Consider the following 27,974-nt stretch of genomic DNA (forward strand, 5'->3'; position numbering starts at 1 on the left):
CCAGTCCTCTGGTGGCTTGGAAGTCCAGTTCAGCACCTTGAAATCTTGTGGTGTTTCTGTTTCATTTCTGTGATTTCAACGATTTCAACCTCAAGGTGAATCATTCTAGGAATGCTAGTCTTTCCTGAGATCTAGCTGTGGCGTTGCTTACCGCCGATGTTGCACTGAGCAGCAAGGGGCAATGAGTTACAGAGGTGACACCGGTGCAATAACACCTTGCAGAGACCTGCTGCATCTCTGTGCTCCTTCCCCATCTGGAAGGGCAGGTGGTCATCTTCTCCAGGAAGAACCCCTGAGCTGGTGCCACCTCCCAGCTGACCACCAGATCCTTCCTGCAGGAAGTTGCAGCAAATGATCATTTGCTAGGACCAACTTGGGCAGCATGAGATCCAGTGCCACCTGCTTTGTCCTCTGGTTCTGCCATGCTCTTCAGTCCTGGCTTTCTGGCTCATCCCACGGCTCCCGATTCCAGTTTCACCAGAGACAGGTCCCTCCCTGCCCTGGCACCCTTGCATGAGCCATAAGGAAACCAGCGAGTGGGGATGCGGGTGTCTCTCTACCCTTCCTTCTTGTAAAATCTGCTGGGAACACTATGCTGGACTGTCATCAGGATCTTCATCCTCCTACCCACAATGGGAGCTTGGAGCGGTGACATCACATCCTGTTTTGTTTCTGCCAGAAGTTACAAGCAAAGCAGTGAAATACTGAGCAGTGGCATTGCCTAAAAACTAGGTGGAGGATGCAGATTCAGATGGTGCTGATTATCATGTTCGTTCCTGACAGAGAGTGAGGAAATGGTTCAGAAATGCAACTGCTGGCCACTTCTGGGTGAGCAACTGCTTTCCCCGGACACAAGCCCTTCTTTCTGTCATGGCTGAGTTCTTGTTTTAAAAGGTGTGCAAGGAACCAAAGCACATGGCAGGGCCGAAGCAACCAGACTCTGCATGAACCCGCTGCAGGTCGTTGTAAGACTCTGCTGCAGTTTAACCATTTCTTTCAGGTGTGGGAGCATCCCAAGGAGCACCTGGGGCATCTTCATTCATCCATCCACCCCACCTGGGGGACCCACGTGTGCTTTGACAGGCCTCTCTGCACACATGGCCCTGCTTTCCCCATGGGAAGCAAGCTGGCCGCCCATCTCTGTGCTGGGAGCTCAGTCTGTGGAAAGTGCTGTGTTTGGACACACCGGCTCCTCCTAAATGACTAAAAATATGGGCCGGGCTGGTTCTGACCAGCTTCACCCTCGCTGTATAGATCCACTGCCTTTTCCGATCAGCGTAATAAACTTTTTTGATCTCCAACAGGCTCCGTTTTAATTCAAGGACCAATGGAAGCTAGCACAATGAACAGTACATGCTGCTTTTCTGTGGGGGGATGCGTGTGATGCGCCTCTGGCGGGACTTGTTTTTGTTTTTTTAATTTAAAGCAAAATCCGGGGCTTTATGGACTAAACCCTCAGGATCAGTTTGCTGCCTGAGTCCCAGTTTTGCAATGATGAAAACACAAAATCGGCACAGTGATGGAAACGGCCCAGACACCTCCTGTCTGGGCAAACAGCTGCCTCCCTGGAGCCGTCGGTCTCCGTGAACGCTCCTGCCTTTCTCCAAGACTTGTTCCTGTCCCTGCTTGCAGCGTGGCACCTGCAGCACCCAGTGAAGCAGCGAGAAAATCTGAGCCCAGGACATGCTGAGTGGGACTCGCCAAGGACCACTATCTGGGGAGTCTCAGCAGAGATTAGGGGGATCTGCTGCTCTGGACCGGAAGGGCCCCTCTCCTCATGCAGAAGACCACCCAGATCCTGGGGATGCAGGATCTTCTCCCTAGTGGCACGAGGGAGCCAAGGCTCATGGGGGTGACGCACCAGCATTAGGAGGGTTGCAAGCAACTTCTGCACCACCCCATGGAATCCCCTGTTCCCTCTGAACTGAACTGAGCTGGACACTGAAGTGGGGAAACAATAACTTTCCCTAACAATAATGCTGTACTCCATGTCGTAGTGCAAAGTATTTGGGGGCTTGGTCTTGGATGGGCAAATCAGTCCCATGAGCTTTTCTAAGGCTTGTGCCAGGCAGAGTTGGAACCTAGTAGAGGATTAGCCAGAAAAAAAGTCCCACAGCTCCCATCATGGCTGGCCATGAAATGCTGGGAATTGTGGGCCTTCTTTATGTTTATGCATGCACAGGATTGTGGCTTTACTCTCCCAACAGTAGCTCAAGTGGCAACACTGTTGTTTGTAGAAGTCCTTTTCAGCAATTTCAGCTTCTCAGCCATTGTTGGTGGTCCTCTAAGGAGCTGAAGTGCTGCTTGTTCTGCATCCTCTTAAAAAGTAGGCAAGCTCGTTTTGATTTAAAAGCTTAAGCAGGATTTTTTTTAAGCCTCCAGATCACCAACAGGAGCAAAGTGTTTGGTTTTGAACTTGTTCAGCCCGGTTTGTTTAGCTTGGCTTTGAAGAGTAAGGTTGTTGTCATTACAGCCAGCAATAAAAACATATGGAATACTAGAAATTGCATTAGGAGAACGGAGAGGGCAGCAGTAACCCAAATTAAAAAAAAAGAAAAAAAGAAAGAAAGAAAGAAAGCAGCCAAAAGGTGTGATGGAAAGACTGCCAGGATATCTAGATTTAGACCACCAGGGCAAAAGCATATTGCTGCTATTGCAAAAAAATAAAATAAAATAAAATGCAGGTGCTTTGGCTGTGTCTGCATGATCACAGTGTAGCATGCATTATGCATGCTCAAAGACTGCCATTTTCATTCCCCAAATAACATGCCCCCTACTTTTCAGCAAGAGAAATGCCAAGAAGGAAACTCTGGGTGCTGATTCTCTCTGGCAGGTGTCTGCAGCTTGCAGCCCCCAGGTCAAATCCTGCCCCTCTGTAGCAGGGCTATCTTGCCTGCAAATGACCAGCCCTAGAGTGGGGGAAAGCTGTTCTGTGGACACTGGGATGGATCTTGGCCCAGAAACTCCGACTCCCTTGTCCGTGTAGCCCCTTGCCAGATCGGTGGCTGGCCGGGGCTGCACGGTGCAGAGGGTGAGCTTTCGGTGATAAAGTGCTGGCTCACACGTGTGGGTGTTCAGCGGAACCAGCTCACATTACTGGATCACATCGGGGGCAATTGACTTTCAAGGGGTGAAAGCACTGACCAAGGACTCAGTGTTTGGTGAAGGTCATAACTGGAATATGGGACATTTAGCAAATACCTGATCCTCTGTTTTATGGGCATATAGAGGTAAACGTGTATGCATAGTCGGAAGGAAGGGTTCTTGCATTTCCTTCTGACCAGTGTCCCTGTGCTTGGGGGAGGAGCAGTAGCGGTTCTCTGCCCTTATTTGTTTATTTAGTTATTAGATTTATATCCCACCTTTTTCTTTTTTAAAGGACACAGAGTGGTTTACATCCTTCTCCTCTCCTCCTGTTCTCAGCCTTATCCCCACAACAACAACCCTGTGAGGTAGATTGGGCTGAGAGTCTGTGGCTGGCCCAAAGTCAGCTCTTTGGCTCCATGGCCTAGTGGGGACTGGAACCCAGACTGCCCAAGCCCCAGTCCAGTGCTCCCAACCACTATACCATACTGGTTCTCTCAGTATTTGTCATACTGCCCATTGTATACATCAGGGGTGGATATCAGTAAAGGGCTGTTGCTGCATTTTGCAATTTGCACTGGCTGCCAGACGAAGTCTGGGCCCAATTTAAGGTGCTGGTGATGACCTATAAAGCCCTAAATGGCTTCGGGCCTGGTTACCTGAAGGAGCATCTCCTTCCATATGTGCCTGCCTGCCCCTTAAGATCTGGCAGAGGCCCTTCTCCGTGTGCCCTCCCTGAAGGAGAATAGGAGGGTGACTACCTGGAGAAGGGCCTTCTCTGTGGTGGCACCCCAATTGTGGAACACACTCCCCAGAGAGGCTTGCTTGGCACCATCACTTTATTCTTTGTGGCACCAGGCTAAAACCTTTTTATTTTCCCAATGTTTTAAGGTTTGACTGCTTTTAATATAGGTTTTATTGTTGATTGGTTAAGAATTTGACTAGGATGTTGTGTTTTATTCTACTTTGTCTTATTGTTAAACCATTCAGAGACTATGGTAGGGGATGGTCTAAAAAAGTTTTAAATAAATAAATAAGCAATAAAATAAATTTGAGTCACTGACTTGGGCACCACCGCAGAAGGGCTGCTATGGACGTGCAGCAAAGGACCAAGAACCTGCCCCAGAGGCTAAGCATGCGGCCAAGGTGGGGCCTGAGCACCAGTATGCTAAATAAGTTCTTGGAAGCCCATTTCACAGCAACCCCAGCCAGTGTGGACATGTGTTTCTTGTTTGAGTGGGAAGCTCAGAGCTCTGCGATGGGCTCCAAAAAAGGAGTCCCAGGCCAATGGTTGCTCCTCAGCCGAGAGATAAAATGCACTTCTAAATGTGTATCCAGTTTTCTGTCTTGTCCCGAAAGGTCAGCTTTTTAGAAAATGTGTATGCTGCTGGCTGACCAGAACAAATATGTTCCGTGCCAAGTCTTGTGATTGGCGACTGCTGATTCTGAAATGAGACACGATTACACATAATCCTTTATATGAGGGGTAGAGATTATCTGACTTGAGCATTTCTTGTGGATTTGTGTTTGGTTTTCCTTCTGTTCTGCTATGTATTGCCCTTTGATTTTAAGCAAATAAAGAGCAGTTGACTGACTGATATGTTACCAGATCATTGGGAATGGTTTCTAGGATTCTTTCTTTCAGAATGAAAAAAGAAGTTTCCTGCATTCTATTAACCATATAGATTCATTTCAAAACTATTTAAGAGCATACATAAGAAATGCCTTCCAAGATCCAAGCATCCAGCTGTTACTAAGACAGACACTGGCCGGATCAGCAGGCACTGTGAGCAACTGGCAGAGCATCATTCTCACGCTCATGGCCTGCTTCTGTGTGTCCCAACTCAGGTACTTGGGCCATTCCTGGAAACAAGCTAGAAAAGATGGACCCGTGTTCTAATCCTGTGCTCACAATGATTTCTGTCACACAAGATTCAGCATGGGTAAGATCCAGACAATCGTACACAAGACCATTGAAATGAATGGTGCCTAAGGGAATGTGGGAGCCAGTAAGACGTAGTGGTTAGAGTTGGACTGGAGCTTGGGAGATTCCAGTTCTAGACCCCTCTCAGCCATGAAGTAATGCCGGGTGACTCTGGGCCAGTCAAAGACTCTCAGCCCTACCTCATAGGATGGCTGTTCTGAGGATAAAATGGAGAGGAGGAGATACTTGTAAGCTTGGGTCTCTTGCAAGAGGAAGAAACATGAGGTATACATGTAATATAATAGTAGTAGTATTAATAGTAGTGGATACCTTACGATCCATTGATTTAAATGAAGCTACTTGAGCTATAACTAAGTCTGGATCCAGCCCCAGGACTGCATTCAGACAACATGACAACCATAGGTTGCTAAAACATGATTGCTGTTGAGCTATGGGTTGCTGAAACATGGGTTATTGTGTTGTCTGATCCCAGGAGACATAGCAAACTATGGCTAACAATCGAACCCAAGCAAATTCATAACCCAACCACAAAAAATGGGGGGGAGGATCCTCTTTGTAGATTGTTCAAGGTTACCAAGCTATGGCTGGGTTCAGACAACACAATAGCCTACGTTTCAACAACAACCCATGGTTCAACTATAATCCGTCCCCATCCCTTGAGTGTAGGCTGTTGTGTTGCTCATATGCAGCTCACATCAATAACATGGCCAGCAAAAAGCCCCTAGTGGTTCCTTGCCTTCACCACTGAGTAATCAAAGGTACTACAGTGCTTCTGAACTGAGAGGTGCTAGCTATGGTCTCAGATCTATTGGTCTAAACCAATGCAATGGATGTTCTCTAGTGTGATACATTTCATGTTAAAATTCTGATGTGCCACTCCAGGAACCAGAGGTCAAAAGGGTATCTAGAGGTCAAAAAGGTATCCACAGGTCACAGTAGCCCAAAAAATGCCAGCATGCTCCTTAGATTTGTATTCATTCCACTCCACTCCACTCCACTCCACTCCATTCCCCTTCCTTCCTTCCTTCCTTCCTTCCTTCCTTCCTTCCTTCCTTCCTTCCCCCCTTCCACCCTTCCACCCTTCCTTCCTTCCTTCTTTTTAATACAAACTCAGAGTTGTTGGCAAAGACCACACACAGAGGTGTGTATTCATGAATTCATGACCTCCAACAAGCACTGCTATTGTTTACCATTCTGCAAGAGAGCCAGGAAGAGTTATAATGTGATAATAACTAGACATACATATTTCTGGTGCATCAGCAAAAAGTCAGCAGGGGCTCTCCAGCTGGCACCAGCACAGGCGCAGGCTGCAAAGGGAAGCTACGCATGCGGCAGCAGCAGTATCTGATGCTGTAGAGCAGGGGTCTCAAACTCGCGGCCCGCGGGCCAATTGCGGCCCATGGGATGATAATTTGTGGCCTCCACTTGATATCAAAGTTTAGTGATAGTGTGGCCCGTGCGTTTTTCTCACACGCACCTGCGTGAGTCGTTACCCACCCAAGGCCGACCACCACGGTGGTTGTGGGCCGCTCATCCCGCGTCGCTCCCGCAGGCCGGCCCGGGCTCTGCCAGCGCTTTGAAGGCTGCAGGGCTCCTCCCCCATGCCCCATCCGGCCTGGCGCGCAGCTTAGAGGGAACATTGCCTGGGCGTTTTATATTTTTTGTCACCTGTGGGTTACCATAGCTCAGGATCGTGACAGCAACGCAAATTAACAACGTTAGTCACTTGAAACGTGATTCGGGAGTGTCACCGAGTGAAGGGAAAATATATCCTGTCACCCAGTGCAAATACGTTTTTTTTGTCACCCAGCCCCAGTCATGTCTTTCTCAAAACCTGCCGTGAAGAGAAAGGTTGGCGATGAGCACAGGCAATTTCAGGAGAAGTGGGAGACGGAATATTTTTTTGTTGAGCACAGGGGCATCCCGACGTGTCTTATATACACAGAGAAAGTTGCGGTGCACAAGGAGTACAACATCAGACGTCATTACTCAACTAGACATGCTGAGGAGTATGCAAAATACCAGGGAGATGAGAGAGAGGACCATGTCGCAAAACTTAAAACATGTCTACTGAGGCAACAAGATTTTTTCCAAGAAAGCAAGCAAAGAGAGTGATGCGGCAGTTGAAGCTGGCTACGTAGTGAGTGAGATGATTGCTAAAGCAGGAAAGCCATTTAAAGACGGCGAGTTCATCAAAAAGTGCATGTTACAGGCTGCAAGTATAGTCTGCCCAGAAAAAAAGGGTCAGTTTAGCAACGTCAGCCTCTCAGCCAACACAGTGGCAGAGCGCATTTCTGACCTGTCAGGTAACATTTACGATCAACTGCGTGAGAAAGCTAAACATTTTCATGCATACTCAGTCGCTCTTGATGAGAGCACAGACGTCACTGACACTGCGCAGCTCGTAATATATGTCCGTGGTGTTGACGACAATTTTCAAGTGATGGAGGAGTTACAGTGATTCCAAAGCACGGCCCGACCACCGCTCAGGAGATATTCCAGCTGTGTGATGCCATTGCAGATGCCGGTTTACTATGGAAGAGTTTTGCTGGAATAATAACAGACGGAGCGCCATCAATGACAAGGAGGAGAAATGGAGTCGTGGCACTTGTTCAAAGAAAATTGGAAGAAGAGGCTGTGGAAGAGGCCATTGCTCTGCACTGCATTATCCATCAGCAGGCCCTTTGCAGCAAATGCCTGAAGTCTGACAATGTGATGTATGACGTGAAATGCAGCAACCATATCAGATCCAGGGGCTTAAAGCACCGGCAGTTCCGCGCCTTTTTAGAAGAAATAGTCAGCATATGAGGATGTGCTCTACTACGCCGAGGTACGTTGGCTTAGCAAGGGAAACGTCTTGAAGAGGTTTTTTGAGTTGAGAGCAGAGGTGAAAACCTTCATGGAGAAAGATGGGATGGCTGTTCCGGTACTAAGTGATCCCAAATGGCTCAAGGACTTAGCTTTTCTTGTTGACATCACGCAGGAGCTGAATGTACTGAACAAGAAATTACAAGGCCAGGGGCAGCTTGTCAGTGCTGCCTATGACAGTGTCAGAGCATTCTCCATAAAACTTGTGTTATGGAACGCCCAGCTTTCTCAGACAAACCTCTGCCATTTCCCAGCATGCAAGGCACTCATGGATTCTGGGACACCATTCAGTGGTGAGAAGTATGCTGATGCCATTGTAAAGCTAAAGGAAGAATTTGATCACAGGTTTGCAGATTTCAAGACACACAGAGCCACTTTTCAAATTTTTGCTGACCCCTTCTCCTTTGATGTTGTGCTTCAAATGGAGCTAGTTGACCTGCAGTGCAATTCTGAACTCAAAGCCAAGTTCAGGGAGGTGAGTGGAAAAGCAGACAAGCTTGGACAATTTATGAGAGAATTGCCCCTTACCTTCCCTGAGCTTTCCAGGATGTTCAAGAGGACCATGTGCCTTTTTGGGAGCACCTATCTGTGTGAAAAGCTCTTCTCCACCATGAACTTTAATAAGTCAAAGTTCAGGTCCAAACTTACTGATGAGCATCTTCAAGCCATACTGAGGGTCTCAGTTGCTTCCTCCCTCAAGCCAAATGTGGCTCAGCTGTGTAAGAGGAAGAGCTGTCAGGTCTCTGGCAGCAAGGAGTAGGAGGAAGTAAGAGAAGCCTATGTTCTGAAGAACCGTTCATGTTCTGGATTATTATTAGTAAAGATTGAGAAGATTGGATCAGTTGTACTTTTTTTGGAATACTTGAAATCCTTTTTTTGTGGAATACTTGATGCGGCCCAGCCTCACCCAGACTCTACTTCCAGCGGCTCCCAGGTAAGTTGAGTTTGAGACCCCTGCTGTAGAGGATTCTAGCAAAAAGAGTGTGCGGCGGGGTTCACACCACACGTCATAAGCCAAGGCAGCATGTCGTGTTGTCCAAACCCAGCGGCATGGCTTGTTCAGAGCACACAACAAGCCACCCCTGGTTTAGAGGCCTCTGTGGCTTGTCATGCGGTGCAACTCCAGCCTGTGCGTGTGTTGGGGAGAGCTGTAGAGAGTGGAACTTGCACCGGACAAGGAAGAAAAGGAGGCAAGGGGGGAACAAGGAGCAGATACCTGCTGAGTCAAGAAGTACGAGGCTGTGCATGAGGCCCTCTGCAGAGGCATTAGGTGGGCCCCCGAAAGTACAGAGAGAGGAACTCCATCCTCGGTTCAAGTCAGTGGGATGTTTTGCAAGAGGATGCCTCATGCTTCCAAGAAGATTAAAGCATCATCAGACTTGAAGTGCTACTTTCAGAGGCTATACACAAAAGATGTGTGAAGGATCTGCTAACTTGCCTGTTTGTTCAATGAAAAGCATCCTGGAAGGAGTGGGAGGCAACAGGGGCTGCTTAATCCATAATGAATGCATGTGCACCCCCCACACACATTTCCGCTCCCATGGGAGGGCCACCTTATCTAAGGAATCCATGTGGGAAAGCAGTTTGGTGAAAATCTTTAGCAAGCCAGGTCCAGGGCTAAGCAGCTTGCCAGAGGAGATCTGAGCAGGCTCTTCCCTACCCTTCTTCCTCCGGATTGCACTCTCTTGCTATGTTTTCCTTGCAAGAAACCTGGGAGCCCATTCCAATGTCTTCTGTGCCATACCTAGCTTAGTCCCAAAGCTCCTCAGTCACTATCTGTCCAAACCTGCATGCTTTTAATTCTCACTGGTTCCAGTGGGACAGTTTGAGGCTGCAACCCTAAATAGTCTGATTAAGGGAGTAAGCCTTGCTGAATTTGGGGGAGCTCGCTTCCAAGTGAACATGCCTAGGAGTGCACTGTCAAGCACATCTTTACTCTAGAGTTGTGGCTTTAAGGCCCCTCCCACCCTGATCACATACCCTGCAGAGTAAGTCACCTTGAGTGCCATTCTTTGGTAGAAGGTGGGGGTACAAATCCAGTGAGGAGGTCCATTTGTGCTCTCATGGGGGCTCCAGTGTGCAAAGAGCTGGCATGCCTACCAAATCCCAGGTCAGCCACTCCAGCTGTTCCACGAACGCCCATCTAGATGAGATGCCCAGAGCAAGGTGCAGTGCTGGCCAGGACAACAGCCACCACGCTTTGCTCTGAGTGCTGGCTGCACGAAAGCCTCCACGTCTGGGGATTATGAGCATTGAAGGTGGAGAGCATTTGACTGTGCCCTGAAGGGGAAAAGGTAAAAGTGGAGGGCCATGTTGCCCAAGGAATCTACAAGCACCCACAACTAAGGAAAGCTTCACATAGAAACGCCCTGCATCTCCTTCCACAAGGGCCTCCACCCTCTGACCCAAATGATGCCCTTTGGTGTTGCAAGTCTTCCTTCCCCACAGAAGATGCAACCTGCCCCTTACCGCCTCAGCTAGGGTAGCCCCAGGAAGCTAAAACCATCTTGTTCTCCCCCACCCCTCCCCACCTTGGCTGCAAGTCCCCAGTCTGTGTATTTGTTAGGGAACCAAACTTCTTGGTCAAGCAAACCGATATGTTCTGATTTGGGGGGAAGGGTAACTAATCTTACCTCACCCCACTTCTCTTTGTCAAATTACTCCTTGGCCCGCTTCACTAAACAGCTGAGAAAGGACATGGTAGGAATGGGTGATCACCTACCCTTACTTTGGTTCTCAATCAAAATTTACTAAAAAGTGGCAAAGTTCTCCATACTCAGGGCAACAGGAACCTGAGAGTTAAAACAACTGAATTTGAGGGGGTGATTGAAACTGATCAATGCATCCATCTAAGCAGAGGATTTTGCTATTAAAAGTCTGCTTCAGATCTGAGTGTGTTCAACCATGTTAGTCCTTAATTAGTATTAACATGGCTGAATAATCCAGACCTTCTTTTCTCACAGCCTCCTCATTTTCAGCAATCTAGATGGGGCATCCCAGTCCTCTCCGTGCTGGGAATGGCTGCAGTGACTGAATTTGGACGATGCAGAACTGGGGGTGAGAATTTTGCTTCAGCTTGGCTTTGACAAGAACTTGCCGTAATTTGTAAAATCCTTGCAGACAAAAAGGACTCAAGGTTTTAAGACAGGCGATGTGGGAGAAAGAGAAGTAGGCAAATTCAAGCATCCCCATGGATGCTAATCTGTAGAGGAGGCCGGATGGTTTGAAGTTGGAAGCTGGTAGAATTTCACAGTGAGGTACTGTGAGGAGAGAACTTCTCTCCATAACACCTTCAAGTGCCGCTGCTGTTGCTTGCAGTGGGTGGGGAGACTGATTTGGGGGTTCATGAGCCTGGATTTAAGTCCTTTGTGTCCTTTTTGGAGGAGGAACACAAGCCAACTGCCACCCCAGCGCCCACACTGCAGGCATGGATCACCGTGAAAGCAAACCTGTTCTTTCAGACCTGTCCACACATGGGTATGTGGTACATGATCCAGATCACAAGGAAAACCTGCATGCATAAAGGTCTATGCGCAGAAACTTTCCTTTGCAGCTGTCCATGCCTAACACATGGTGCAGTGGGTAAGAGAGAGCTGGATTTTTGTCCCCATTCAGCTCACTGGGTAACTTTGGGCCAGTCACAAGCACTCAGCCCAACCTACTCCACAGGGTTGTTGGAGCTGTTGGAGTGAGAATGACACGGAAGGGAGGAGAACCTTTTAAGCCATCTAGGCTTTCCTGCAAGAGGAGGAAAGGTGTGGTATACATGTCACATTATGATAAATAAAATAATATGTCAATAGTAATGGATGGATGTGGCGGGCAGAGAGAGTCAGGCTTCAGCCCCAGTGGAAAAGTCTGAGCCATGTGACACTCATATGAAGAGCTGATCAAGTGATTCCCTTTCCCAGGACAAGCCTGGCTGAAGAAGAAGCAGCTTGGCACACCCAGGTTTGAGTCCTCTGAGGAATCAGCCTTACGGCCCCAGCACAGCATCTGGGGGCCATAGGAGAGGGCAGACTGCCAGGTGGGAAGCTGGAGGCAGTGCTTGGCCCTCACAGCTGGGAACTGGAGCTCTGACCTGCACTGCAGTCCCTTGCAGCTGGCACGGAAAGCCAGATGCTCTCCAGTGTTGGAAATGTGACCTCGGAGAGATCACATTTGGTGGAGGAGGGGGGAAGGTCTGAACAGGAGCTACGCTTATGCCTCTCTAGTTCCTTCCCGCTCCGAAACATCCCATCCAGACATGTAAAAGAGCCCAGCTGGCAATCTGCCAGGTAGAAAACAAGGGTGCAGAGATCACCTCCACTGCTCCTCCTACCCTGTGGAAGATGATAAGCCCCCCACTTTGGGGACGTAAGGGGACTGCCATAGGCCTGACCCCTGAGAGTCATAGCAAACATGCAGACAGGGTAATCTAGTAGGCAATGTTTACTGGACTTTATTTTGATGACATCTCTGACCAAAGGCTGCCGAGTAAGCTTAGCAGTCATGGAATGAGAAGAGGTCATCTTATAGCTCATAAAGTAAGAATAAAGGATACCTTCTCCCGGTGGAGGGATGTAAAAGTGGCTCCCACAGAAATCTGTGCTGGGATCAAAACATTTCAACTTCTTCATAAATGAGTAGGAAATAAGAGAAGGGGCCTAGTTTGCTGATGACACCAAATTATTTAGGGTACTTAAAACAAAAAGGGATCGCAAGAAGCTCCCAAAGGATCCTTTCAAAACTGGAAGAATGGACATAAAAATGAAAACAGTGTTCAATGCAAGCAAGAGTAAAGTGGTTCTCATCGGGGCTAAGAATCCCAAATACAAGTATAAATGTATGGGATCTGAGCTAGTGGTGACAGACCGAAAAAGAGATCTTGGGATTTTGGGGGAGAACTGAGCGAAAATGTTGTGAAATAGGCAAACTCCGTGTTAGCCATAATTAAGAGAGGAACTGAAAATAAAACTGCCAATGTACTTCTCCCCTTATACACATCTTTGGTGCAACTGCACTTTGAATTCTGTGCACAGTTCTGGCCACCACACCTGAAAAGAATATTGTAGCCCTGGAAGAAGGGGAGGTCAGGGCAACTGGCCAATCACCCAATGAGGAAATTTTACATTTGAAAAAAGGGCAAGTTAAGGTGAGATATGATAAAGATGTACAGAATTATGCATGATGTAGAGAAGGCGGACAGGGAGACATTTTTCCTCCACTCTCATAATATTAGAACCCAAAGGGGTCATCCCATGAAGCTAAATGGCAGGAGATTAGAGAGAGGGGGAAGAAAGTATTTCTTCACACAGTGTATAGTTAAGCAGTGGACTTCACTTCCACCAGATGTACAGATGGCCACCAGGCTGGAAGGCTTTCCAAATGCATTGGACAAATTCATGAAAGAGAAGGCAATCCGTGGCTGCTAGTCCTGATGGCCCTCTGCTGTCCCCTCCATCAGAGGCAGTACACCTCTGCACCCTAATTGCTGGGATACATGGACTGGGTGGGGCTGTCGCAATCATGTCCTCTGGGCAGCTGGCTGGCCGTGGTGTGGACAAAAATGATGGGCTAGATGGACCCTTGGTCTGATCCAGCAGGCTCCTCCTCCGACGATGATGCTGAAGATGACGACGACGGCGGCGGCGGCGGCAAAAGAGTTGGCAAGATGAAGCAGAAACAGTTTCTGTAAATCTTCTTGCATGAACACCAGTAAAACTGTAACTTGTAAAATCAGGCCAAAAATGTCTGTGACCAGCATCAACTCATTTGTACTCTCAGATCTCAGACACCTCGCCCTTTAAAAAGGATCAGCATTCAGCACCTGACGACGTTCTGCTCCGAGTCAGCCGGGCTCGTCAGCCTCCACGTGGCTTCTCTGTGACTTGCCCGAACTTGAACTTGAGCCCTCAGCTCTGATTGATTGTCATCTAAATATACCTGCTGGCCGCAGCCCCGCGTCCAGAGAGTTACTGCTTGTTTGTATTTGGGAGCAGAAGGTTGGAAAGAGTCGCAGCTGTCACTTGCTTGTGGAGCTCTGGTTTCTTTGGGCGCCAACCTGTTTTTCAGTGCTAAGGAATTAATAACACGCCACAGAAAACTTGGCCATGTCCTAAAGATGCATTTTTTGCTTCTCTTCCCACTCCTCGATGCTGGTGGCCACATGGTCATTTTCCTCATGGAGGCACCTTCCCCAGCACCACTTCCACAACCATATGTCCCTTGTGAGAGGAGACCGGGCCATCCCGGGCTGCTCTAAAACTTCCTAAATTCTGGGTATGTGTGGAAGAAGGCCAGGGCATTGACCTCTGCATATCCACAGCACCCACTCTGCCATGGGACATCCCTGATCCGCCAGCTCCCACCACCCTCAGTGTCAGAGCTCCACCTCCAAAGAGAGAATTGCCGTGAAGAATCCACAGAGACCAGCTGGGGGAGCCGAGATCAGATCTCCTCCTCTGAGGCTGGAACTCTGCCTCCAGTCTTGGAGAGGAGATACGATCACGCCTATGGCTCCTGGATGCCACAGAGCGATCTGATTTCAGCTGGATCCTTTCCCCAATCCCCACAGAACACAAACTGGATTTGCAGACAATTGTTTTTAGATATTCTGTCAATTTTCAATTCTCTGCTTTTCATTTTCCAAATCTTAAATTGAGTTCATCCCAAACATGAGAATTTTTTCAGTTTTAAATTCAGTTGGTTTTGAATCCTGAGAATTTTTTTAAACGGTTGCATGAAAATTCATATGCATTTTTCTGTACGTTTCTCCTAATGCAAGCATTTTTCTGTACATTTTCCCTAATATATGCCTTGTTGAAAGACTTTTTAAAAATCATGCACTTTACTGTTATTTTCCCTAATACACACACACACATATATACATATTTTTATTGAAGAATGTCATGCAAAATTCTGAGAAGCCTAAATTTTAAAGAATAACTAAGTTTGGTTTGCATATTGGTTTGAAAGTGTGCAATTTTGTAAAATGCAAATCAAATTAGTTCCCTCCCTACTTGCAGTTAAGGATGCTGGAGGAATCAGCCTTCATGAATTCTCAAGGGACTGACCTAATCTCCACATGTCACATTAATATATGGATTCTGCCCTTCCCTGAAATTAGTGGTTCAACTCTTGGCTCAGGAAATGTACCAAAATGCATTCAAAGGGCATATTTTATTATACAAAGCATTTTAAAATTTGTAAACTTAGATAATATAGATTTAATAGCTAATAGTTTGCAATAACATATGTTAAAAATACAACATTTATGTGCATATTTCCATGAGGTTTTTTTTTTTTAAAGTCACATTTTAATTCAGAAACAGGATAGAGGAAGCTTAGGAATGAACAGACGAGACATGACAGAGACAAGAAATACATTGATCTGCCTGCCCCTACTTCAGACAATTAAGAGACTCTATTCCAGGGGCAGGTAAATGACTATTCACCATTAATTTCTTATCTACGTTTGTCAAAAAGCAATAAAACAAATTGGGCTGAAAGAAGAAGCTTTGAATTACTGTTTGGAAGGATATTGGCCGAACAGGACTTACATGCAAGTAAACTTTATAGGATGGTCATGGCAAAGGGAAAAGGAAGCTTGGGACACTGCAGCGCTAGATGAAGGGCTTGTCTGGAACTTCCATACTGATATGGCTTCCAAGTAATTGCACGATGAGGACTGCAATACTGATGTACCTTATGAATTTGCTGCCCCCTTAATTTCCCTTCCTCCCAGAGCTAATGTGCATGCGCCTCTTTTCTAAGCACGTTCAGCTATAAAGCCGGGCGGGTGCACTTTCAGTACTAAGTGAAGCATGTGGGGGGCAGAAGTGACGCCTGCCCCCTTTGCCACCCCACTTCCTCACACTCTGCTGCTTTGCAGCTGCTTTCCACTGGCCCAACTCCGACCGCTCTGGCTGGAGAAACATGCCTTAAAGCAGGGGAGCCAGGCTGGGCTTTGCTCCTGGATGCCACAGGAGCTGTTTAGTGTGCGGGGAGTAGGTAAATTTGGGAGGTCTAGGACCCATTTCTGCCAGCTGAACCACACTCCCACACATGGGATCCCCCCACCCATATTTTTAATCCTACTTATAATGGTTACAGAGCACCAAAGGGTCAAGATTAGCTACCAAGCCAGCTAATTGTGATCCTGCAGCCTATACAGGGGGCATGGCTATTCCCCCTTTCTTCTTCCAGAAAAAGAAGAGGAAGAATTGAGGGGCAGCTGGGAATGCGGCTCACAGGCCCTGGGGAGCCTCTGCATTGCAGGGCCATTGCTTTCTAAAACCACCTCTTCCTCAGAGCCCAAAGAGCAAGAATGAGAAAGTGCGCCTCCGGTTTGGCCCTCATCCCGCAAGCGAGGTGCTTGCAGTGCCCACTCTGGGTTCTTTGGGCAAGACAGCCCCCCCTCGGGGAGCCCACCCGCTCCCCCTGTGGTCTCCAGCTGCTCTTGCTCAGCGTCCTGGTCATCCTGGCAACCACTTGCCTGCTCGAAAAGCAGAGAGCCACATGTGGCCGCCCCGCTGCCCCCCTTGCTCCAGGTGCCCCCGGGAGGCCGGCAGACCTGCAGGCTGCAGTGGCGAAGAGGAGGCATGAGTCCCCGGGACCCTGTTGGCAGGCCCTTCTGCCTGATCTCATCTTCCCTTGGCCCCGGCCCTATGACCCCCTTGGGCATATCCATCCATATTCCTATTCATCTGTCGTTGCCCTCATCTCTCCCTCCCCTCCTCTGCTGCTTCTTTCATTTTCAAGAATGGGATTGTGCAAGTCCTCTGTGCAGGGACCACCCTTTTCCTTACGTGAGTCCAAAGCACCCAAGCGCTTAGATGGCGTGGTATAAATAAAATACCCAGAGAGGACTTCGTGGTGTAACTGCAGCTTGCTGTGCTCCTTCCTTCGGAAGATGCAGCATCCCCCACCCTCTTTTTTGTCTTCCTTTTTTTACTCTGAATTAAGAGCCTGCAATATATCAGAACTTGTACTTTGGCGCTTATCTGTGCTTCAAATCATGTCACATGCTTTCTCTTCCCACCCAAATCATTGCCAGAGGACATCCCAACTGCCTGAGTGCTAGGATGTAATTTATCTAGGCCTGGTGCCCTATCAATTTTAATAGCTTTAATTACCCAACTGCCTGCTTTGATTAAACATAAAAACCTTTTAATATAACTCACCACTCCCTCTCAATACACACAAGAGCAAAAATATTATGCTTCTTCGTTAGCACCACAGTCAATGGCCTTTCTATTCTTTAACATTTAAGTCGAACAGCTCAGAGAGATTCAGCAGTTCACTCCCTACCACCCAGTTTTGGCACATAGGAAAGCTGAACTGTCTCACATTTCACAAACAAATCAGTGACAGAAAGGCTAACATGGCTGGGTGCAAAAATGAAGAGTCATTCAAAGAGCCCACTTCCAGCTCTTGTCATGCAAAGGAATGCAAGGCAAGCTCCTTAATGTACAGTTTTCATTCAAGGTAGAGCACCTTTACCCAAATGTATTAAATTATGTGTATAACGCCCAAGAATATTTTAGCTATGCTAACGTTAGTGGGGGTTTTGTGCAGGTCTCCCATCTGCAATTGTGGTAGTGATAAAACCCACAAAAGAGGTCCATGTGAATGTATGTATGCGATGCTATATTAAGGGGTTCTTTGTTTGTTTACATGGCATTTTCTCATGCATGGTTGGTACACTGGGGCGATAAACGTGTCTCGATGCAAACATGATACAGTTAATCATGTGAAGATTATTTAGAATTTTTTGGGGGGGAGGGTGTTTCATCAATGCACACCTACCAGGGTGGCCAGGTATCCTACTTTACAACATTCTGAGCTGGTAACTTTCTCAGATGCAGCTGATGAGGACAAAGGCACCAGAGCAGTGGCTGATCAAGAGGCTGACAAACAAAAAGCAAAGCGGGTGAGGCGCATGTACAGCGAGAGGGTGACTTAAGCATCATTTATTATTAATATGGAACAGGAAGTCAGGTCCCTGCCCTGAGGAGTACGCAATCTAAAATGCCGCATGGGGAAAACAACACAGGAAGTGGGGAGGGGGGAGAAGGATGGAGAAACAGAGGAAGAACACGGATCCATCGTGGTAAGGGCTCCTTATGCAATGTGACGTCTTCCAGATACTGTAGCTTGGATACAACTCCCATCATCCCTGACCAGGCCAGGGTGGCTGGGGCTGATAGAAGTTTGAGTCCAAACTATCCAGAGGGTACCACATAGGGGAGGTTGCAGTACAGCATGGAAACTGGGATTGCCCGGAAGACTGAAAGGTGGCCTCCTTCACATAGTCCCAGAGGCTCCTCCAAGCTTGGGGCAATGAGAGAGGAAAGGCAGTGGGATGTGCTGGGACAGGGATGGTGTTGGATGTGGGAGAAGAGTGAGGAGGGATGAGCCCAGCCAGGAGGGGGTGAAGGCCAGGCCAGGCCAGCAAGCTGGTGATGGATCCCAGAGCAGAGAGGAGGCCCCTGAGTGGATGGGGATAGAGGGAGGGGCCTCACATTGACATACTTTTTTGGCATGGGGATTTAGACTTGAATGATGGATAGTATCTCACCAGTGCAGCTCCAAAAAAAGGAAAAAGCCACCCTGCGTGTGCCCCACTTGCTGCTGCTGACTGCCCCTACCCCGCTCTGCCCCAGGCTATCTCGTCTCTCATGCGCCATCTCTTGCTCTCTCGCTATTCAGAAAGCTGGACCCAAGTGCAGCACATTTTCACAGCCCCCCGACACCACCCCTGCAGTCCTTCCTCCCCATGCGTGTGGTGCCAACACAATCCATTCCACGCTCTCATTAAGAGGGTTGTTAAAAGTCTCTCCAGGCTCAGCTGAGAATCCAGACAGCATTCTGGAGGATGACACACTGGACAAAGGCTGCATTTGATCTCCATTCCAGGAGAGAGTCCTGCCCATTAATACTTCATACTTTTATAACCCCGATTCTCTAGCGACATCTAATTGCTTTAAAGGGATCGTCGATCATCCCCTTTGTGTGTCAGTTGGGGCCCCGATCCGGCAAGAAGCAAGGCGCTTTGCTACGTACCCCCAGGCGGGGCATTTGCTCCTCCACGTGTTCCTCTGAAATTAACCAGAGTGGCGTACAGCGTACTCCTTGACAGATCAATGGGCTCACTCAGACAGGGATAGGGTTAAGAACATATGTAAACTTTGTAAGGCTGTGGCTAGATAGTGTATATTTTTCTTGGAAACTAAACATTATCCACACTGAAGCAGTTCTAATAAATTTCCAGGCAGTGAAACGACATATTTTTCTTCAACCACAAACAAATATTTAGGACACATTATTTTAATTAGTGCAACATACATTTGTATTCTTAGCACAGAAAATGGTGTGTCACTCATTTGTTAAATGGGCCTGACTGGAGCTAGAGTGGTGCTTACGTGCTCACGGTGCAAGATGCCAGAAAGACTGCTGACTCTTTTGGCCCGCCTGGGCTTCAGTGTGACTCCCTGGACCTCATGTTTGACTGGAAGGTTGTGATCCCAGGGGCCACTGGCCCACATCTCAAGCACACGTCCATTTCCCCCTGTGGGAGGTTGGCCTGGGCAAGATCCCCTCAGATCTCACTGTAGAGGCCTGCACACTCAACCAGCAGCACAGGGTCAGGCACAAGCATGGCCAGAGGGAGCACGGGTGGAGGGCTGTCTGTGCCAGCAAGAAGAGTGAGGTGTCCCCTCAGGCATCACCGGGAGCTGGCAGCGGCATATCAGAGGAGAGTTCTGTGCCAGGCAAGCTGTCTTGTGCCGCTAAGCTGACCTGCTGCCTTCAGGTGTGATGGAAGATGCTGCCCCATCATCAGTGCCGGAAGAAACAATCCCATTAGCACTTGTGCATGGAGGTTCTCCCCCTCTTGGTGAAGGTCTTGGCCTGGCCCTGCAGGAGAGATACCAGGCAGGAGCCTGATACAGGAGCCTCCCTACAAATTTCAAGCCCCCAGACTTTCAAATGCAGCTGCAGATTTTGGAGGCACCTTTTGGAATGGGAATTAATGGAGGAAACGGGCTGCCCCTTGATCCAGGCTGAATCACAATTCAATGCACAGCCCTCCTGGTGTCGCACTGTTTCAATCAAAGCTTCCCATCTCTAGAAAAGAAATAACAGTGACAAGCCATCTCTCGGACCTACAGTGAGCGTAAGTAAAAGGGGAAGGTAGAGCATCAGTCCATTTTGCTTTCAAGTGCACCTTCAGAATGTTCTGAAGAAGATGTGGAGCCAGTGTGGTGTAGTGGTGAAGAGCAAGGGACTGGGACTCAGAGGATCTGGGTTCGAGTCCCTGCTCGGCCATGGAGCCAACTGGGTGACTTTGGGCCAGTCACAGACTCTCAGCCCAACCTGCCTCACAGGGTTGTTGTTGTGGGGATAAGATGGAGGAGGAGATGTAAGCTGCCTTGAGCCCTTTGTAGGAAAAAGGCAGGATATAAATCCAAAAATAATAAATAAATAAATAAATAAATATTACCTCCAGGGAAACCGAGCATGTGTTATAACCAGATAGATGAGCATGTGTCTCATTCCAGATGAGGATGATGATTTAGTTGTCGAGTGCTGTCAGTGGTACATGATACGTTAGCCACGCCAGCAACGAGCAGAGTCCTGCCCCTGAAGAGCTTACTGTGAAATTTAGAAATGGAAGGGGGAGATGAAGAAGAGAGGGTGTGGTGAACAAGGGACCAGGGAGTTGGTTCAAGATTTCAGTTGGTTCAGCTTTGCTGGTGGAAGTGGACATCTCCATCCCCTCCTTCCCACCACAGCCCTCCAGCCTCTTGACATTGCGCCACAGAAGGGCAGGAGCTGAATGATGTGCATTGGCATGAGAGGAAGGGGGATCATCAAGAACGAGATGGAGATACTTTCCACGAATGCTGTCCTTCATCTCATGGAAGGCCCATTCCTCTCACAGAAGACAAACTCTAAATCCAACCCAGGATGTACATATGAAAAGGCAGTTAGATCACCATCATTCGACTGCCAAATTTTTTCTCTCCCTGCATGATATATTGAAGGACAATTGAGACGTGGAGTAGAGCATGGATAGGCAGACACAAGATCTCAATCCGTGGGTACACCTTTGGGTGATCTGCAGTAGACCAGCAAGGGGTTTGTTTTGTTTTTTAATTCCCAGTTGTTTAACAACCCGATCAAGAAATTACTCCCCACACCTCTGGAAGGATGAAAGTTTGGTTTAGTCAGGAGTGATTTTATTTATGTTTTATTATTTTATCTTTGGTGGAAAGATTGCAGCCTCCTTTGAGATCTGGTACCTAAAACAAATCCGTCTCTCAGAATTCTGTTATTCTAAGCAAGCATCTTTTGCACCAAGCTTCGGTTGGTGGATCTCAGAGATCTAGCATTTGATCCCAGAAGCCCATCCTTGCAACAGAGTAACAATCCAACGGCCACTTTCCCACTCAGTCAGCTGTACTGTGAATTTCTCCTGAGATGCCACATGAAAGGTCAAAAGAGAAATGATGCCCTTGAGAGAGGAAATGTAGACCAACCGTGGGAGATATCTCAGATCAACTTGTGCAGAGCTCAAAATATAGGTCAAGCACCTTTCAAAGGCAGCCCCAGCTCTTGCAGTTCTCTGGTGAGACGCCTCCAGAGATGTCAACAACTCTGAATTGCTCCCTTAACGTCCTGACCCTTTCCTTTTGCACTTCCCTGCCACTGCATAAGAAAGCCCTTTGGAGCTCTATCAGCTCTTCATGTTTCATCCGGGCTGCTCCAAAGGAGGCAAAGTAGTTCAGGCTGTCTAGCGCAGGCTGCCCTTATCGATGCTCTTAGCTGACAGGTGGCATTAAAGTCTGGCACAGTGCGCATTAAGGACTAAGCATACCTTCCATCTATGTCACCCCGTTGGTCTCACGGGGAGCACGGCATGTCCGATATATTGCAGGCTCAGGTATGGGCAGATGACAGCCTAGAATTAGACAACCTTTTCAAAGCACTCAGACCCTTGTCAAAAAGGCCTTCGGTCCCTCACTTTTCAAAAGCACTTCTCCACAGCTGGCAAGCCACCGTGCACCCACGCCTTTGACAAATGTAGCGCTTCCAGGCCAAGCACCACGACCGTGTTTGAGCTCCAGTGTGCCTGAGAAAAGCACTTCGGGAAAGACTTGCCTAAAAGTGAAAAGGTGTATTTTTGGGTGGCAATCCGGGCAATTAGCTCGGGGCTAGGCGGGCAAGTGCAGCTCTTTCCAGGGCATGCTTCTCTCAAACACTCAAGAGAAAGATAAGCAGGAAGGCCCTGTTTTGCTCCGTCAAAAGTGCCACCGCTCCCGGGGTCTGGGGTTCGGATGCTGAGTCACATATTGTGTTGCCCCGGCTGGGACTGGGGAAAAGGGGGGAAGCACCTCTTGGGCTTCTGCTCTCAGCCAAGGGGCCCATGGCCACGGGAGGGTGTCCCTGCTGCTTCCCAGGAAAACGTCAGGGCAAAGGGGGGAACCAATCGGCTGAAGAAGGACCGCTTCCCTCCGTGCCATTCGGCTCCAATGGATAGTTGCCCCCAGGGAGTTGCCCCAACAGGATAGTTGCCCCAGCAGGATAGTTGCCCCAGCAGGAGGAAAGTGCTCTCGCTCTGGCCAGGGGATGAGAGCCTCAGCCAAGGACGGACATCACAGGGGCATGCAGCCCAGCCCGAAGCGCATTTCAGTGCCCGCCTGCAGCTCCCTGCTAGACAGATGGGCAGCGATGCAGTTAATCGATACATTTTTGAAACCCTCCTAGCTGTGCTATTTGTTTTCATATCCCACCCAAGCAAATGCCCCGCCAGGTTCAGCAAGGGTGGCTGGTGACCCCCAAAATTGCGATGCTGCCAATTACATGGAAATTGCTCAGGATGAAAAAAAAAATGGGTGAAGAAGTCATTCCCTTATGGCAGAAAGCTTGCATGAATCTTCATTTTTCAAAGAGGAGAAGACTGAACTTGAGCCTGCAGATTCTTAAGTGATTCTTAAGCCATTGAAGGATTACATTCTTGGATTTTTCTGTTATTCATATCTCTGAGTAAAATACAATACATCAGCCAAACAAATGCAATCCTGTGCATTCCTACTCAAAGTTTTTGCCTTTGAGTTCCAAAGGGCTTTGTGCTAGGTAAATTGCTATAGCATTGTAACCAAAGAGAGTGCCTAGAGCTAAAATCAGTTTTATCATTAGTATCATAATTTTTCATTCATGTCCCACATTTCTTCCTCTTGCAAGGAAATGAAAGCAGCTTATGTAGTCCTCCTCCACTCCATTTTATACTCAAAACAACAACCCTGTGAGGTAGGCTAGGCTGACAGAGAGTGACTGGCCCAAAGTTACCCAGCGAGCTTCAAGACTAAGTGGGGATTAGCAACCTGGCCTCCTGGATCCCCAGTCCAGCACTCTAACCACTAGGCCATACTGGATTGCTCTTCTCTTCAAATGGCTGGAATTGTTGCAGGGGGGTGCCTCAGAAGTCTCCCCAGCCTCAGGAATCAGGTGTGCCCATGGCTTTAGGTTAAGGGTTGGCAGCTGGAGTAGATCCCTGAAATTCATCCTTTGCCATTTTCAGAGGTAGAGTGATTAAGAGGCAGAGTATATTAGACCAGAGCCTGGAAGCAAACATGTCTACTCTACCCTGCAGGGTTGTTGTAAGAATTGCTGTGATAAATTATGAGAACTACTTTAAGCATCCAGAAAACATGGCGCAAATGAACATCATCATCAAGAACCAGTATCCAGAGAGGTATTCCCCAGCATTTCCTGAACATAAGAAGTTCATAGATGAGTACCCACTAGTATGTAGCCAAAATTGCACCCCACACATACAACAGGAAGGCATCAGCAGGCTGCAGATTACACCAAAGTTTGTAAATGAAGCAAAAACAAACAAACAAACAAACAGGAAAAGCCCCAAGAGTGGGAGGAAATAGACTAATGAAGTCTGTGCATGCTCAGCAGCTATGGAATGCTAACTGACTGGGGAGGCACTGCAGGGGCAGATTGAAAAGTGGGTAGAAGGGGAAATAGACAGGGTAGCAGAAAATACATTGACCCAAGAAGCTTTTATACAGATTTTAGCCTATTGGGTCTTATGAAAACATAAAGGTGCTTTCTGATTGGCTGGGATCTGTCCCACTATAACCAAATAACTTCTTTTTTTCTGGAGCAGTTGGTTTGTGATTAATTGTTTAAATGCTAACCTGGAAAAATGTGAATTGGCTAATGATCTGACCAGTTTTTTGAATAAAGAGACATTGGTAAGACGAAGAGATTAACTGATGATGGATGGATATACCCACACGACAGCCTGGCCTCCTGCTCAGAGCTGGCCTTCTTTTAAAAAGAGATGCACTGAGCGTGGAAACCAACAATCGCCAGGCCTGTTTGGTTCCTGGATTAGAGACCTGCAGTCTGAAAATGAGTAGGTTAAAAGTCAAACTGAGCATCATTTCAGACGTTGGGAGGGAAGTATGTCACAAGTCAGTATGTGCACCCTTTGTTCCCAAAAGCGTAATTAAACATTGCACTGTAATTTCCATGCATAGTGCAACATATACCCGTGATTCATGTGTTATGCATTTTTCCTTTGGATCCTGCAGGGCAAAACATATCGCAAATAATTTTCAGGAAGCAGCTTAACCCTGAAGAGCTGCAGCAGCTTCCAAAATTCCAGTGACTGACTGAAGCCATGCCGCTCCTTCCCACTTGCTGCCCAAAATCCCATCCCCGCCCACTCCAAGCATAGTTACATAGTTGCCTAAGGTACAAATCTTAGGCAAAGCACTGCTTCATTGCGCCAGATCTGCTGCCTGGAGCAGCTTTGCAAGGGAAAAGAACTACAGGTAGGTCCCGAGACTGTCTGTCCGCCACTGCTGGCTCCCGCTCCTGGCCACTGGCACCCGTCTCTAGGCGTGGATAGATTTCTGCAGCTCACCCACCCACACTTCCTTCCCACCACAGTAGCCTTTGGCTCTCTATCACTATTTTCCCTATTGCTAGGCCTAATAGATTCTCCAGCTATGACAGCATCTGGTAATGATGTCCTTATTATTGCCTCATTAAAATTTGTGGGTATTGTAATTATACTTATAATTATTTTACATTTATATTCTGCCTTTTTTCCTCCTGTGATGTAGCTAAGGTGGCTTACACGGTTCTCTTCTACTCCCTTTTTATCCTCACAACAACCCTGTGAGGTAGGCTAGATTGAAAGTCAGCAACTGGCCCAAAGTCACATGGTGAGCTCCATGGCTGAGCAAGGACTGGAACTTGGGGCTCCCAAATCCCAGTTCAACACTCTTACACCTCACCCCACTCGCTTCCTTCCAGTAACCTTCCAGGGACCACAGGTGCCATAGGTGGGGCCACTGCACACTTTTCTCACACACACGGAACCCCACACATGCAGATGCACAACGCAATACATATCCATACAATTGCTCTACATGTATGAACATGTGCCGTGACCAATGGATGGTTTTTCCCAGCCTAACTGCTGGATGGAAAGGGGGAGAGGTGAAGAACGGCACAGACTGATTGGGAAAGGCCTGTGGACTGCATCCAGGACATAGGCCAGATATTCCCATCCTGACTTAGGGCATGCACCAGTCCAGAAGCTAAACAAGAACTTTATTGTCTTTCCCCAACAAGTCAGAATAGTGGAGGCGGCCTCCAGATGTCACCAGCAGCCATTAAGTCTAGTGCCACCTACAGATGAAACTTTGCAATGGCAGCATCTGAACCTGCACCCTTACACACACAGGAGACTCGTGAGCCCATCTGGGAACATCCAGATTCCTAAATCAGGGCACCAATGCACTGAAAAAGCTTTGCCATGGTGTTTCTGAATTATATTCAAAGAGCTGTTCAAAATAAGTAGCGTACATATGCAAACAATCTCCACTTCAGTTTAATTTATATCCATTCTCAAATTATATAAGACCTGGCCCAAATCCGATGAAACCCACTGGGAGCGTCTTCTTTTTTTTTTTTTACTCATGGCAGTGGATTCCATACAGGGCCTTTGCTGAAACAAGCCAAAGACAGGAAATGCAAAGGTCAAACTGCTTTTGAATTTTATTCAGAGAACTTGGGATACCAGCAAACTTTCAGAAGGGAATATGGTAGCTGAGGAAAACACTGCAATTATATGCCAATCTTCCTAATTTTGAAAACGTGTTTAACAGAGCATGGGCAGGCACTGTACCGCAGCACTGAATCAGTCATTTAGATATGTATCGACAGACCACCCACATCTCTGCTCTTCATATGCAACCAGAGCCACGTGGGAAAAGCTTTTCCATGATTCGCTCCCACACAGCTGGAGGCAGTGTGTGAATAATGGCCCAAGCATGTGGGTGGAGCCTACCCCATTCGCCTTTTCATGGCTGATCAGGAGAGGCGTGGGGTGTGGGGTGCAGACTGTACCACATGAGAGCTGAGCCTCAGGACTGAAAGCTGCCCCACACAAAGCCCTCCCCATGGAACAGTAGCCTTTTAAGTCTCAAGATGGGAAGGGTTCTCAGCCTTTCCCTGGTGTAGAGAAGCACTTGACCCTGTGATTGCCCCACATGTTATCATGACATGTTCTGAACGCCCATAGCAGGTACTTCCAGGTAGGTTGCAGTGGTGATACTGAAGATGGAGTTAGACGGGATGAGTGTATCTGAATGAATGCAAGTAACAATCAGGCAGGATGTGAGTTTCCCCCCACCCCACCCATGATCAAGCCAGGAGGGGCCAGTGCCACGCTTGTCGGTGATGTCATGTGTCAGTGACATCATCATCCTGTGACGCTGGCATGCCTGCCCACCACACAGGAACCCAAGCAGGCCTAAGATGCCAGGGGGAAGAGGACAGCATGGAGGCAGGAGAGAGAGTTCCACATTCCTTCCCAGGAATGCAGCAGTGTCTGGAAAGCCGCTGAGAGATGTTGACCTTCCCTGACCTGCGGATGTAGCAGACCCCGAGCCAGACATAGTGGTGGGTGTCGGTAACCTCAATACTGTCTGTACATTTTTCTGTGCATGCTTATCTGAGTGTAAGCCCCACGGAGCACAGAAGGACTTGCCTCTGAGTAAACAGACACACAGTCAGGTCAGGGATGACTGTGAATTTCAGTTCAGTTTGATAAGAAATCACCCACATCCACAAAGTTCCCTACATTTGGGACAACAAGAATTTGACACAAATATCTGAATGTGGAAGAAATGGAAATGCATAGATCCATCCATCCAGACCCAGGGCTTTGAGTAGTCTGCTGTCAGAACCCTTTGTCTAGAGTCCTTTAAAACTTGGATTCAGCCAAGTTTGTGGTGCTGAATTAGGTCCACCACCTCTTTTTCCAGATAGTATCTTGATCGATAACAGCTCCATGGCCAGCAGGCACAGTACCTGCTGCTGGGCATTGCAATCCCTACTGAATTTAGCTGGTGCTGATGGACAAGTATTACATCTCAGTTCATTTTTTGCCAGAATTCAGAAAGTTTATGTTCAGGAGAGAAAGAACCTGGGATGCAAAAACATTGTTAGAAGTGAACTCAGAGAAAGTGAAACTTAACAGGTGTACTTGTCCTGATAGGTTACTTATCACCAGGGCTTTTTTTTGTCATAGAACGCACCAGAACGCCGTTCCGGCACCTTTTCCGATGGATTTTTCCAATGGAGTGATTTTGAATCGCCTGCGGGCTGCTTGTGTGTCCACACTGATTGTGAGAGCGCTGCTCGGCTTGGGACGCTGCTCGGCTTGGGATTGATGTGTGTGGTCGCGCGCTGAGTGCTTACTGCCGGCAGTGACCATTATGTTTATATGTGTGTAGAGTGACTGGCTACGTGCAAAAGGTAAATAAATTCTTTATTTCAAAAAAAGTTGGCGAATTGAAAATCTTTTTTAGTGTACAAGTGTGACTCCAAGACATGAGTTCCGGCACTTTTTTTTTTTTTTTACAAAAAAAGCACTGCTTATCATCCTCTGTCTCACAAAGAAGTCTCCCGGTCTTTAAGCAGCTTAATGGTGGGGTGATTGTGTTCTTCCAAAAATGATGAAAGTGCAGGAAGCCAGGGGAATAGGTGAGGCAAGCTC

Source organism: Varanus komodoensis, unplaced genomic scaffold (genome assembly GCF_004798865.1).
Source record: "Varanus komodoensis strain SLA01 unplaced genomic scaffold, ASM479886v1 scaffold12, whole genome shotgun sequence".
NCBI lineage: Eukaryota > Metazoa > Chordata > Lepidosauria > Squamata > Varanidae > Varanus > Varanus komodoensis.